The 14063-nt window shown below is 42.0% G+C and overlaps 1 protein-coding gene across 2 annotated transcripts in view; it reads left to right on the forward strand.

Moving 5' to 3' along the window:
- Positions 1 to 14063, forward strand: part of GNG2 (G protein subunit gamma 2) — a 121089-nt gene that overhangs the window by 80237 nt on the left and 26789 nt on the right. The gene's annotated exons all lie outside the window — the stretch shown is intronic.

Here is a 14063-nt window from a genome sequence, read left to right on the forward strand (position 1 = left end):
GTCAGGCTCTGTGCTGACAGCTCAGGGCTTGGAGCCTGCTTTGGATTCTGTGTCTCCCTCTCTCTCTGCCCCTCCCCAGCTCACGCTCTGCCTTTCTTTCTCTCAAAAATAAATAAAAACATTTAAAAATAAAAAATTAAATTAAAAAAACATTGCATAAAAACAGTATCTATGGGGCACCTGGGTGGCTCAGTTGGTTGAGCGTCCAGCTCTTGATTTCAGCTCAGATCCTGATCTCGCAGTTCATGAGGTCACAGAGCCTGCTTGGGATTCTCTCTCTCCCTGTCTCTCTGCCCCACACACGTGCGTTCTCTCTCTCTCTCTCTCTCTCTCTCTCTCAAAAATAAATATAAACTTAAAAAATAAAAGTATCTGTGAGGTGGTCTCCTGGTCCCCAAGTCAACATTTCCGACTAATTCCTTTACCTTTTGGAGACAGCAAGTAAACCACTGTGCCATGGAAAAGGGTCCCCTTCTTGATTCTTCTTCCCTCCAACCCAGGTGTCTTCAGGATAATCAGTGTGGGCAAGAGTTGTCTGTGTCCTTACTTAATGATAAAGTAAAAGAAAGGGTTACTTGTTCCTTCATCTTGGATTTCTTACATTGTTCCTCTAACACAGTCCTTATAATCAAAGGGATATTGGCAGGGCAATTTATTTTATGTACTTAGAGCAGGAGTTGTAAAAACAGTATTGTTTAGAAGAATAAAAACTGGCTCGGCACGACATATCAGAGATGTGTAACAGCCTTAAAAGATGATATAGAATTTGACAGTTGAGTCATGGGGAAACATTAAAATAACTTCATTCTCTTACAGATGAATGTTGGGGGGTGGGGGGTGGATAAATCTTGCAGTGTGCATGATGGGAAAACATCTCAGAAAGTCAGCATTTATGCAAGCCCCAGCAAATTGCGTATGTGTACTAGTTAATATTATCTTCCCAACATAATACCACACACCAAAAAACGAATCAGCATTAGAGACTGGAGAGAGGTGGGGCACCTGGGTGGCGCAATCAGTTAAGCGTCTGACTTCGGCTCGGGTCATGATCTTGCAGTTCGTGAGTTCAAGCCCCACGTCAGGCTCTGTGCTGACAGCTCGGAGCCTGGAGCCTGCTTCCGATTCTGTGTCTCCCCCTCTCTCTGCCCCTCCCCCACTCGCACTCTGTCTCTGTCTCTCTCTCTCTCAAATATAAAATAAAACATTTTTAAAAAATTAAAAAAAAAAGAAGTTGGAGAGAGGCACTTGAAAAATGACTGTGAGGGTTCATTTGGTTGTCTCTTGATGGTACATCACAGGGGATCTGTGCTTTCTGAAGCTCTGTGTTTTTCGAGTTTCTGATGATGGCTGTATATTTCTTTTCAATATTGAAATATTTTGAAAGTAAAAGAATTTTAGTCTTTACTTTTTTAATATTTAAAAAATAGTTTAAAAAGCAAGTTTGAGAACCTGTGCTCCTTACTGTCTCTGACTCTAAACTAGCAAAAGGGAGGGGCACCTGGGTGGCTCAGTCAGTTAAGCGTCTGACTTCGGCTCAGGTCATGATCTCACCATTTGTGGGTTCGAGCCCCGCGTTGGGCTCTGTGCTGACGGCTTGGAGCCTGCTTCTAATTCTGTGTCTCCCTCTCTCTCTGACCCCCCAACCCCCCGCTCACACTCTGTCTCTCAAAAATAAATAAATGTAAAAAAAAAATTTTTTTTTTAAATAAACTAACAAAAGGGAGCCAAGGTCTTCTGTGCCACATTTTCAGGACTGTGGCCTCACACTGGGTTTCTGCCTGAGCCAGTGGTGGCCGCCGGGTGGGGGAAGGGATGTGAGGCCACTATGACAAAGGAGCTTTTTCAGCATCAGACCGATGTTTACGCTCTCAAACGGTGTGTTTGCGGTGTGTTTGCGTAACTTTGCAACTGTGAAGAGTTGTTGGTGATTTACGTGTTGCCAAGAACAACCCAGATTGCGCGTGGTTTACCTCAGGATCTGTCTCTTTCTTGGCAGCAGCCAGGCAACGGTGAGAAGGAGGTTCAAAGTCACAAGCTTATCTTTTGCCCCAGTTGTGTGGGGATGCTTAAAGATCAGATGAGATGAAGAGCCTGGGAGGTGCCCTTTTAGGGACTGTGCTCCAGGAGCCCATCTGCTCCCAAACAAAAGCCGCCGTTAGCAATTTGTACTGAGGAGCAACTCTTTGGGGCTGCATGGGTGATACCCTGCTCCAGCTACTCATCCTCATAAGTAGCAACATTTACTGAAGCATCTAATATTTACAAGCTGGGTGCTGGGGATGCTATATGGGGGGCTTGGATTCATTTAATGAGTATTTATTGAGCACCTACTGTGAACACAATAAGGTCTTTACTCTTAGTTTGCATGTAGGGGAAGAGAAAGATGGATGATCTACAGATTAATTCAGTAACTTCAGATGGTTATCATGCGTTCAAGAAAATAAACAGGGCGATGTGCTCCGAGAACGACGGGCTAAATGAAGCACTTTAGATAATGTGATCATCAGGAGACTCGGCAGTTGAACGTCAACTCGAAGGAGAAAGCGGCAGTCATGGGCAGTACCACGCAGGGCAATGCAGCTTGGCAGACAGGGGAAACAGCAAGTGCAAGGGCCCTGGGGTGAAACCTGTCTTGGCCTGTTCAGCCAGTAAAGACAGACAAACTTTGGAGATAGAGGAGTGGGTTTAATAAATGTTTATGGGAGGATGCCTGGTGGTAATTAATGAAGCTAGTAATTAATAATGCCAGTCACCATGCCATTTATTTAAAAGGCCCAAGAAATGGCTTGGTTTATATTAGCACAGCCTCCTGGGTTGGTATGAGTTTGAGGGACTGAGGATGTAGTCAACGTAGTAGGTAGTTGCTGAGGAAGGTTTCTCAGAGGAAGAGGGGCTAGAGTCTGAAAGATAAGGTGTGCGTGAGGGAATGAGAGACATGGCGAAATCATGGCTGCCAGGGGCATGTGCTGTGTTGGGAGAAAAGAGCCGAAGTTTAGGGCTGGTGATGTGGGGTAGCACCATGCACTATAGGTTTTAGTGCAAAATCTGCTCTGTATGCACAGATGCTCTGCTGGCCTTTACATACAGGAAATAGGCCTGAGGAGGAAGCAGAAGACAATGAGCCTCGGGTGCTTAGCTTGCAGGTTTATTCTGTGCCCACAGAAAACCTTTACAAATGCTGTAGGTGGATGTGAACCTTTCCCTCCAGAAGATACTGGTGAAAGATAGCACCTTCTTAGAATTATTGAGGTAGCCCACAGGGTTCTCACACATGCACTCAGTGACCAGTTTCCATAGAAACTTACTATGTATAACATGTGCACGTACTTTGGAGCCACACACATGAGACAATAAACCCCCGTTTACTGATTTGAAATCACAATTGATCTTCAAAGAATCGTCATCTCTTTAATAAGTTGGCAATGCAAATTAGAAATTTTAGAATTGGATGTAGTTTTACCCACCCTTCCCTCCCAAAAGAGATCCCCTCTGCTTTGGACTGTTTGTTGAGTTCTTGCTTATTATTGAGTTCTCGATTAATAGAGTCACCGTTGGTCATAATCATAGATTTTTCCTTTTGCCTTTCTTAGTCCCTGATTCCTTTTTCATGTTCCTTGTGAGGATTGCAGATTCTGCATGTAATGTTTCTAGGTTACAGAGCTTAGTAGTTGCTCAGTAAATGGTGGTGATCATTCTTTATTCATGCCTTTTCCTTGTATAGCACTCCATAATTTATAACATGCTGTCACAAACATTAGGCACACTTGTGCAATCCTGCAGTCCAGTTGAGCCACTGAGTCCCAGAAAGACTAAGTGACTTTCCCACCAAAAAACAGCTAGGAGTGCCATAATGGACTAGAATTCAGGCCTACTGTCTCCTAGTACCTGTTTTTCTACTCTTGTACCATCTGTCAATTACATCTCAGGAAGTATCCCTAGACAATACAGTGATAACAAACTTCGGTGGAGGGGGTCCAGTTCTTCCTGGGGAAACTGCATTGAGGAGCTCAGCCTAAGGACCTCTGGTATCACCGTTTTGTAAGCCTAAGAGTCCATTTGAGCAGAGGCAAAGAGGTGCAGGCAGGCAAGTCTCCCTGGGTTCCAGGGGTTGCCTAAGGCTTGAGATCCACTGAGGATTTAGAATTAAAGCAGTGTTGTTTTTTTTTTAAAGAGAAATTAATTAACCAATAAATAATTTCCTACAAGGAGGCAGAAGGCCACTGCCTGTCAGATCCCCCTTGCCTGCTGTTGTGGAGCATTAGACATCAGTAGGGTAACAGAGACATTTCTATGGAAACAAGCTCATTACTCCTCTTTTGTTGGAACCCTACTGGTTCACGGTCTAGGCTTCCTTTTTTTTTCTCTTCTTTCTTTCTCTTCTTTCTTTCTTTTTTTCTTTCTTTCTTTCTTTCTTTCTCTTTCTTTCTTTCTTTCTTTCTTTCTTTCTTTCTTTCTTTTTTTATTAAGAAAACCCAACATGTACCATACAAAACACAAATCTTTTTTCCTGGGAGCAAACAAAGCCCATCTAACATCTGAGAATGCCCGCTCCCATTTGTGGATACAGCCATTTCATTATCCAAGGCTCAGAGAAAAACTAAAACTTCCATGTTGTTTTTAAGTTGCAACATGGCCTATTCCTTTCCGTTTCATTTTACAAAACCTGTGAAATCTATGACTTTCAGTCAACATTTTTCAAAGGGCTATGTTTTTGTCAAGGTCGTTAAAAGCAGCTGACCAATGATGCTCTTTCCAAGCAGAAGACTGCATCTCACAGAGATGTTTCAAAAACAGCAGTTTACTGGAAAGCAGAGGGCGGTCATTTCAAATAATTGTTTCTGGCACCCGACTAAGGCAGGGAAGCTGTGTTGTGTCTTAACTCTCCACCTACAAGGCATAGACGGCCCCCATGCAGATTTGAAGGAAATCAGACGCAATCTTGTCTTTCTCCCGTTTGGTAAGTGGCAACGTCACAGCAGAACCACATGGAAATAGTCCAGGGTGGATTTTAAGTGGATATGTTGTTCCCTCGGTTCATGTTCTTCCCTATTGGCCCATAGCTTCCGTACCAGATCTCGCTCTCCCTGTAGCTACACAGATTGTAAAAATTGCTGTTGTGTTTGTGAAAATGGCCAAACATAAACCACAGTCCCCCAGATTAGGATCAGTCTGCTGTATTTAAAAATGTGAATTGAGAAGGGCTGGGAGAACATCTTTCCCTGGGGCGGGGCGGGGGGTTGGGGCTTGCTTCAGAAATACCCCTTTCTCCAATGTTCTGACTTAATCCCAGCCTTGATTTCCTTCAGCTAGGGAGGCAGCGCTTACTTCCCTGGAGTTGTGAGGATTAAACAGGAAGCTGGCCCAGGGCCTGGCACATGGCAAGCCCTTGGTTTATAAGCTAATATTCATTTTTAGTATGCGTTCCTGGTCCTCTGATAAAAGAACAGAGCTTTTGGCCTCGAAGATCAAATTCCCGGAAATGAGAAGCACTGAAAGAGAGAGGAGGAAGGGGAAGGTGCTTGGGAGACTCCTGTTTTGTTTTATTTACAAATCCATACTTAGCCAGCATTGTGGGGTCCGGCTCTCTGCATTCTGGGTTCCCATAAACTCCCTGGGTCTCCACAGGGGAGGCTATCTTCTTGTGCCTCCTCTCCCTTGGCCCCCCTCCCCTCACTGGCTCTCCTTCTCTCCCTTCCCCTATTCAAATGCTAAGTAGTGCCCCAGGGTCCAACATCACTTCACATCTTCTGTCCCCAAGCGCTTCCATGCCCAAGTCTGTGTGGACCTACCTTGCCCTCCCCCTTTCCTGACACCTCCCTCCCCATTCTCACCTTCTTTTCATTCGCTACCCGTCCCCCACCTCCACACTGCTGCTTAAAAATGAACAAAGGAAAGGCCAGTGAGGAAACCAGGACGTTGTGACATCCCAAAGATATCTTTGTGCCCTCTCCAATTGTTGAAACACATGATTGGGAAAGAGTGAGCATGTGAGGTGGATTCCAATCCTGAGACCCTAGGGCTTGAACTTGTGGAGGGAGAAGCAACAACCTTCACAAAGAAATCCTCTATTGATTTAAAATATCCCTAGTGGTGGGAAAACTGAAAAGAAATTAGTGTTTGCTGATTAGTGGAGATCGTAATGTGCTATTTTGGTATTTTCAGGTCAAAGTGGCCAACTGGTAATAGAGATATGTGACCAAAAAGTTCCCTGAAACCTGGCGGGCTGCTTTACAGTTATTATTTGATTCTCACTGCAGCCACAACTCAGAAATTCACTCATGGTCTGACTGTGAAGGCCCGTCCCTGGACTCTTTGTATACCTACTCTAATCAATTTGGTGATGCGTTTTGTGACTCGTTACAGAATTAATTAGAGTAGGGATCTAAAAAAGCAAAAAAACCAGAAAAATAAGTTTGGCAAAATGACCAAGCTAAACTTGTGTTGTGGAACAAACAGTCAAGGTAGACATTGATCGAAGTGACTAACTATAGCAGCTCTGGCGAATTCCAAATTGAAATTGTTAGAAATTGGGCCTCTAATTCAAAAGCAACGAACAACCACTCATCGATGATACCAGCTACCTGACAAATGAGAATAATAAAAGATGTCATCAAGTGACAGGAGACTGCAAGCCTCTGATTTGTTTTCTAGACCTAGAATTGTTTGTTTTATTGCCGTGTAATCCTAACCTGCGAATATACAAAACAAGTAAATGAAGCCCCCTTATCACCAATTGCAACTATCAAAACATAGTTCTGAGAAACACACAGTTGTAATGAAAATGAAAGACCATAGGGAAGCCGCCTGCATGCCGTGCTTAAAAAACACCAAGTACAGCATGAGAAAAATGGAATCCACCACAATTAACCTATACTCTCTAAGGCAAAGATCTCATTATCCAAACATTTATTTATCTTTGTGCCACAGAAATAAGGAGTTGTGTTTCTACTCCCAAGACTAAATGACAAGAAAATGTATAGTTTCTTAACAGAAGAGTTCCTCCTGAAAGAAATGAAAATGCTGGATGTATTTTTAGAAAAAGAAAACTCATCTAATGGTTATTATTCTATAACAAGCCTATCTCTCATGTTCAGGGGCAGGGACGCTCCTCTCATCAGTAAAAAGAATAAAATGCCTTCTGTATTAGTCTCAGGCTTGGAATTCAGGTGGGATAATTAGGACATTCTTGCAGAGTCCTACCAGTCTCTCACACAAACTCTAGAATTGTTCTAGGGGCTTTGGTTGTTTGTTTTCTTTTTCCTCACTGGCAAATATGACCCAGCATAATCTCATTCCACCCGCACATTGCAAGAGATTGTGCCCTCTTTCAAATCAGCAGGGACCAAATATCCATAAAGCATAATAATGCTAACAAGAATTATGAGCACTTAACACTTATTCATCCCTTTGAAGGTAATCAGGATCCTAAGACATAATATAAAAGCCAAGTTGGTTGAACCTTTCCTTGTGGATTACTTTCTTTGAGCAGATTTTTCATGCATGGATCTATGGCTTGTGTGTGTGTGTGTGTGTGTGTGTGTGTGTCCTTTCTCATTGAGAGATGAGGAACAGCACAATTCATTGTTGCCTGGCACTCTGCAGGGCATTAGAGTTTCTGCCTCTGCTCACTAAATGCCACTGGTGCCCCTAATTACTGTCATAACTCAGGCCACCCTCACACATTTCCAAATGCTTCTTAAGGGGTGGCACTTTCCCTGGTTGAGAACCTTTGCCAGCGAGACTTGGAGAATAGATTGAATCCCATTCGGAATTTCCAGAGGGTAGACTGTTGGAATTTTGAAAAGAGATCTTGGCTGTGGAATTCTGAAAGAATTAATCTGCAGTATTAGTGTTCTCTGATTCAAATTCAGAGATGTGTAACCACCCATATTTTAGGCCATAACTTGGTTGCCAGATGATGCAGCACTTTACAGGTGCCACCAATTGCTGGGCTGAAGACAGCTGGCTGGACCAAAGAGTGTTACTCCAGCACTACCCAACCTTGGATCATCACCCCAGCTGATTCCCAGAGATCTTTTGAGATTCCAGAAGTGACCCCAGGAATCCAGAGTTTCCCCCTGAGAAACAGACTCTGGCTCTGTTTCCCTCTGCCTCACTGATTTCTAGAAGAGTTAGAGTCCACAGCTGGTTGCATCGTGGAGGTGGGCTTCTGATGGTTCCAGGGACAGGCTGGGCCCCTGCAAGGGTAAACTATGGTACATCACAAGGCAGCCCAAAGACTGAGCTGACGGGGTGAGGGAGGAGCAGTGTATAGAAGTTAATCACCCTCTCTTTTTAACTAACAGTTTTTTGTTTGTTTTTAAGAGGTGTGTGTCTTAAAGCTTTGTCTACATGATCTTTTCAGCAGAATTTTACTTTTCCTTTTGGCTATTTTAGTGGTTGGTATAGTCAAACCATTTCCTTCCCTCTTAAAATAATTTCTGCCCAATTTCAGTAAGATGTAAAATGAAACAGGAACATTAGCAAAGGATATCTGATATGCATCTATGCTTCTGCCTAAGCACTTTGTCAACACTTTTCTTGGCCCGATATGCTCACAATGTGCAACATCTTTTTCTCAACAACACTTCTCATGGTGTGCAGTCCCTGTCAGCTCAGGTAGAGATGAAAAACAAAAGCTTTTGTCTTCCCCATTAGGAATCTGTGGTGTAACGTTTACATGCACTAACAATGAATAGTCTTAAAAGGATATTAAGTAAAAAACTCCATTTGACAAGAATGTCAAAACTACTAAAATATTGGAGCACCTGCGTGGCCCAGTCAGCTAAGCAACTGACTTTGGCTCAGGTTCGAGCCCCACATTGGGCTCTATACTGACAGCTTGCAGCCTGGAGCCTGCTTTGGATTCTGTATCTCCCTCTCTCTCTGCCCCTCCCCCACTCACACTCTGTCTCTCTTTCCCTCAAAAATAAATAAACATTAAAAAATAGTAAAATATTGGGGTGCCTGGGTGGCTCAGTCGGTTGAGGGTCCGACTTCGGCTCAGGTCATGATCGCACAGTCCGTGAGTTCAAGCCCCGCGTCAGGCTCTGTGCTGAAGCTCAGAGCCTGGAGCCTGCTTTGGATTCTGTGTCTCCCTCTCTCTCTCTGCCCCTCCCCCGCTCATGCTCTGTCTCTCTCAAAAATAAACATTCCAAAAAATTTTTAAAAAATAATAAAATATTTAGGGACTAACTTAGAATAGAATTAACTTAGGAATAGAGAGCCCAGAAATAAACCCTCACATATATGGTTAAATGATTTTCAACAAGGGTGTAAGACCGTTCAACTTGAAAAAGACAATCTTTTCAGCAAATGGTGCTGAGAAAACTGGCTGTCCACGTGCAAAAGAATGAAGTTGGACCCTTACCCAACACCACATACAAAAATTAACTCAAAATGCATCAAAGACATAAACGTAAGAGCTAAAACTATAAAGTTCTCAAAAGAAAACATAGGGCAGAAACTTAACAACATTGAATTTGATGACTTCTTGAATATGATGCCAGAGGGACAGGGAACAAAAGAAAATTGGACTTTATGAAAATTAAAAACTCTTGTGCATCAAAGCACACTATTAACAGAGTAAAAAGACAATCTATTAAATGAGAGAAAATGTTTACAAACCCTGTATTATCTGGTACAAGATTAATATCCAAAATACATATAGAACTCCTAAAACTCAACAGCAAAAAACCTGATTCAAAAATGGGCAGGGACATCTAGTTGGCAGTTGGTTAAGCATCTGACTCCTGATTGCAGCTTGGGTCGTGATCTCACAGTTTGTTGGACTGAGCCCCTCATCAGGCTCTGTGCTGACAGAGTGGAGCCTGCTTGGGATTCTCTCTCCCTCTCTCTCTGCCCCTCCCCCACTCTCTCTTGTTTTCTCTCTCTCAAAATAAATAAACTTGAAAAAAGATGTGCAAAGAGGGGCACCAGGCTGGCATAGTCAGTGGAGCATGTGACTCTTGAACTCAGGTTTATGGGTTTGAGGCCCATGCTGGGTGTGGAGATTACCTAAAAATAATAAAACATTAAAAACAAAAAGAGGCACAGGACTTGAATAGACATTTCTCCACAGGAGATCTACAGATGGTCAATAAGTACGTGAAAAGATGCTCATCATCACTAATCATTAGGGAAGGCCAGTCAAAAACACACTGAAATACCACCTCACACCCATTAAGATAACTACTGCCAAAAACAAAAACAATGGAAAACAATGAGTATTGGGAAAGTTGACAATTTGCATCCCTTGTGCACTTTTGGTGAGAATGTAAAATGGTATAGCTGCTATGAGAAATAATATGGCTGTTCCTCACAAAGCTAAAAATAGATTGGCCATATGATCCAGCAACTCTACTTTGAGGTGTATACTCGAAAGAATTGAAAGTAGGTCTTGAAGAGATAGTTGTACACCCATGTTTATAGCAGCATTATTCATGGTAGCTAAAACATGGAAGCAATGGAAGTGTCCATCAATAGATGAATGGGAAAACAAAATGTGTGTAGTGGAATATTATTCAGCCTCAAAAAGGAAGGTGATTCTGATTCATGCTACAATGTAGATGAAACTTGAGGACATTATGCTAAGTGATATAAGCCAGTCATAAAAAGATACTGTATGATCCCACTTCTACGAGGCACCTAGAGTAGCCAAAATCATAGAAACAGAAGGTAGAATAGTGGTTTCTAGGGCTAAGGGGAGGAAATAATGGGAGTTACTGTTTCCTGGGTACAGAGTTTCAGTTTTATAAGAAGAGAAGGGTTCTGAGTGTGTGTGTGCACGTGCATGTACGCACACGTGATGCATTGTCCAAATACATCAAGCTTAGAAGACAGGCTAACTTTTCTTACCATAGCCACTTTTTAGGAAAACATACTTCTTTGGAACACTGGTCTAGGACTGTTTAGTGCTTTCTATCTCCAGGAGGGGGATGTTATGGGAAAGCAACTGGATACACAAAAGAAGAAAATGCACAAAGCGATTCCAAAAGTGATACTAGACTCTGTTGGGTCATATGGTAAACCAAGAACACTGATGCTGTATCTTCCTCAAACGAAAACGAAAACCTGTGTTTACTTTTACTCTTAAGTCCATTTAGGTTTCAAATGTGTTTTCTTCCCAACATTTTCAGACTTGCATCCTGCCCCATCCCTCTTCTTTTTCCATCTCATTCCTCACCTCCCCACTTCTCTTTTCTGTTTGTACAGGGGTCTTCTTCCATGGTAAGTAGAATGAAGGCCCCCCAAAATGCCCATGTCTCCATTCCTGGTATGTGTGAATATGCTACGTCATATGGCAAAGGGGAATGAAAGTTGCAGCTGGAATTAAGGTTGCTAGCCAGCTGACCTGAAGATGGGGAGATTGTCCTGGATTATCTAGGTGGGCCAGGCATAAATTACAAGGTTCTTGAAGAAAGGAGCAGAGGAGAGTCAGAGGGAGGAGATATGACAACAGAAGAGGTCAGAGTGATATGATATGAGAACAACTCAACTCACCTTTGCTAGCTTTGAAAATGAAGGATAGGGCCATGGAACACCAATAGTAGCCCCTAGAAGCTAGGATGAGGCAAGAAAACAAATTTTCCCCTAGGGCCTCCAGAAGGAATACAGCCCTGCTGACACCTGGATTTTAGTCCAGTGAGACCTATTTCAGACCTCTGACCTCTAGAGCTGTAAGATAATAAATTCCTATTATTTAAGCTCCTATATTTGTAGTAATGTGATACAGGAGCAATAGAAAACTCAGACATTTTCTGTCTCAGTCTCCTTGGGACAGCCATAGCTTTCCCAAGGAACATGAAAAGGCATTAGGACACAGACTTTCCTAAGATATTCACATGAAAACAATGGGTCATTTACTCAGTGGCAGATCTCTTGTCCAATAACTGAAAAACTCTTAATAATGGTGGTATAAACAAAATAGTACTTATTTCTCTTTACATAACCAGGTCACAACTGGTATTGTGGCTCTACAGTATCAGTAAGCACCCGGATCTTTCCTTCTCACCCTGGTGTGAAACCTAACAGTTCAAGATGGAGCACTATAGCCAACAAGACTGTCTTCTAGGCCAGTAGCAGGAGGAAAGGGAGGCAAAGAACACACCCTGCTCCCTTCAAGGGCACTTCTGCCTATATCTTATTGGCCAAAACTTGGTCATAGAGCTATAACGGCCTGCAAGGGAGACCGGAGAATATATATTTCAGTAAAGTCTGCCCAGCTAAAATTCAGGGTTCTTGTGGTCTCTGTTAAAAAGAAAAAAAAAATTGTCATTACTAATGAAGAAGAGGAGAAGCAGTATTTGACTATTTGGAGGCAAGCTGTGGTCTCTGACAAAAGTTGCTACGTAATCTGGTTTAAATTCAAGGGCAGAAGAATAGCTGGCCAGACTCCCAAAGCTCCCTCAGTGCCAATGAGTATTTGATAATTCTGTGATAATTTGTATTCTAGTGTGATAAATTCTAATTCAGAAGAAATGTTAACTTCACAGAACAGTGTCCAGGGTCTTGTGGATCATAACTACTTCCAACTTTGAATGAATGAAAGAGTTAGACTACCCTAACTTGGTAATTCAAAATTCCATCTTGGTCTTGTGACATTTTGCAAGGGTGTTAGATTTTTATTCCATTTGGGGATACGTAATTTCCCTGTGGGGGAGATGATTGGGTCCCTAATTATGCTGATGAAATCGTAATTGTCAAAGCCTCTTCTTATTTTTTTTTTGTTTTTACATAAAGATCCCTCCCTTGATCTTCAAGCATATGAAAGTAGTGCTCAGAGATCTTTGTGGCTTCAAAATCCCTTCAGTCTTCCTTCCCACTTTATTGTCTCTGACGCCTTTGAAAATAAGTTGAGAGAACAGTTAATTATCTTCCAGTTTATACTGTAAGTGCCGTTGGGGTGGCTGATTTTGCAGTCTTCTTTATAAAATAACACTATGAAGGGACCTCTTTGTTTACAGAGAGTTATACATAATTTCTTCTTTTGTCGTGAAGAATAAGATGCCAAGATATAAGAACCAAAGGAAATAATTTGCATACTTATGCTTTTTTGGTCATTAAAAATTGTTTCTTGATTTTTACTGAATAAGAGACAGTCTTACATTGAACTTACTATGGGTCATTCTTCCTTCCCCAGGTTTTCTATGTGTTCTCTTTCCTTTTTGTGATGGTAGCCTGATTATACTTTATCCCTGAATTAAAATACTGCCCAAAGCTAGCAGAAGTCACAGTTTTTAATATAATGTCTTCAGAACAAGATTCAACTGTTGACTGAAGCAAGGCTTTAATGCCTCTCATTTCTTGTGTCATGCACTCTAGTTAAATTGCTGCTCTCAGACATTGCTTCACTATTGGGTGTCAGTGACCATGAGGGGCACATCTATACAGACAGTCTTGAAATAGCATATGGCACCTTAACATAGAGTGAGACGTGATCAGAATGTGGGGGAAATGGGTACCAAAAATAAAATAAGGTACTTTCCGAGATGAATGACAAAAATCAAATGAGATGGTGGGTCAAGAAAGAATTAGAAGAGAAAATGAAATTGGGATAGGACCTGAAGGGGATGGGAGCAAAGATGCGGAGGAAATCTGGCAAAGCCAGAGGCAAAGAAACCATCTCACAATTTACATAGGTGCAGAATTCCACTCTCTGAACATTTGTGTTCCATTTCCATATTTAGAAAAGTAATAAGTCCATTATACTTAATAAAGAATTTACCAGAATTCTGTGAACTCATTGATGTAATTAACAATTCAGACATGGCAATCCTTCCCCCTTGTTGTTATAAATGAAAAGTTGTGAATCAAGTACATGGTTGTGAATCTAGCCATATTTCAAATAGAGTAGAGAGAAATGACTATTTTTTAAAATGCTGGATAAACAACACTGAAAAGCCACACATCCTGTATAGAGTCCTTGCAGTATAATAGGCTGAGGTGATTACAGTTAACTATAAAGCTGGTGTTTGAGCCCATCAGGAGAACATTGCAAACCTGGTGTCTTTAGTCCTAAAGGATTATATAATGTACCATTCCTCTCTCTGCTTGCCTTCCAT

This window comes from Panthera leo, chromosome B3, assembly GCF_018350215.1.
Source record: "Panthera leo isolate Ple1 chromosome B3, P.leo_Ple1_pat1.1, whole genome shotgun sequence".
Lineage (NCBI taxonomy): Eukaryota > Metazoa > Chordata > Mammalia > Carnivora > Felidae > Panthera > Panthera leo.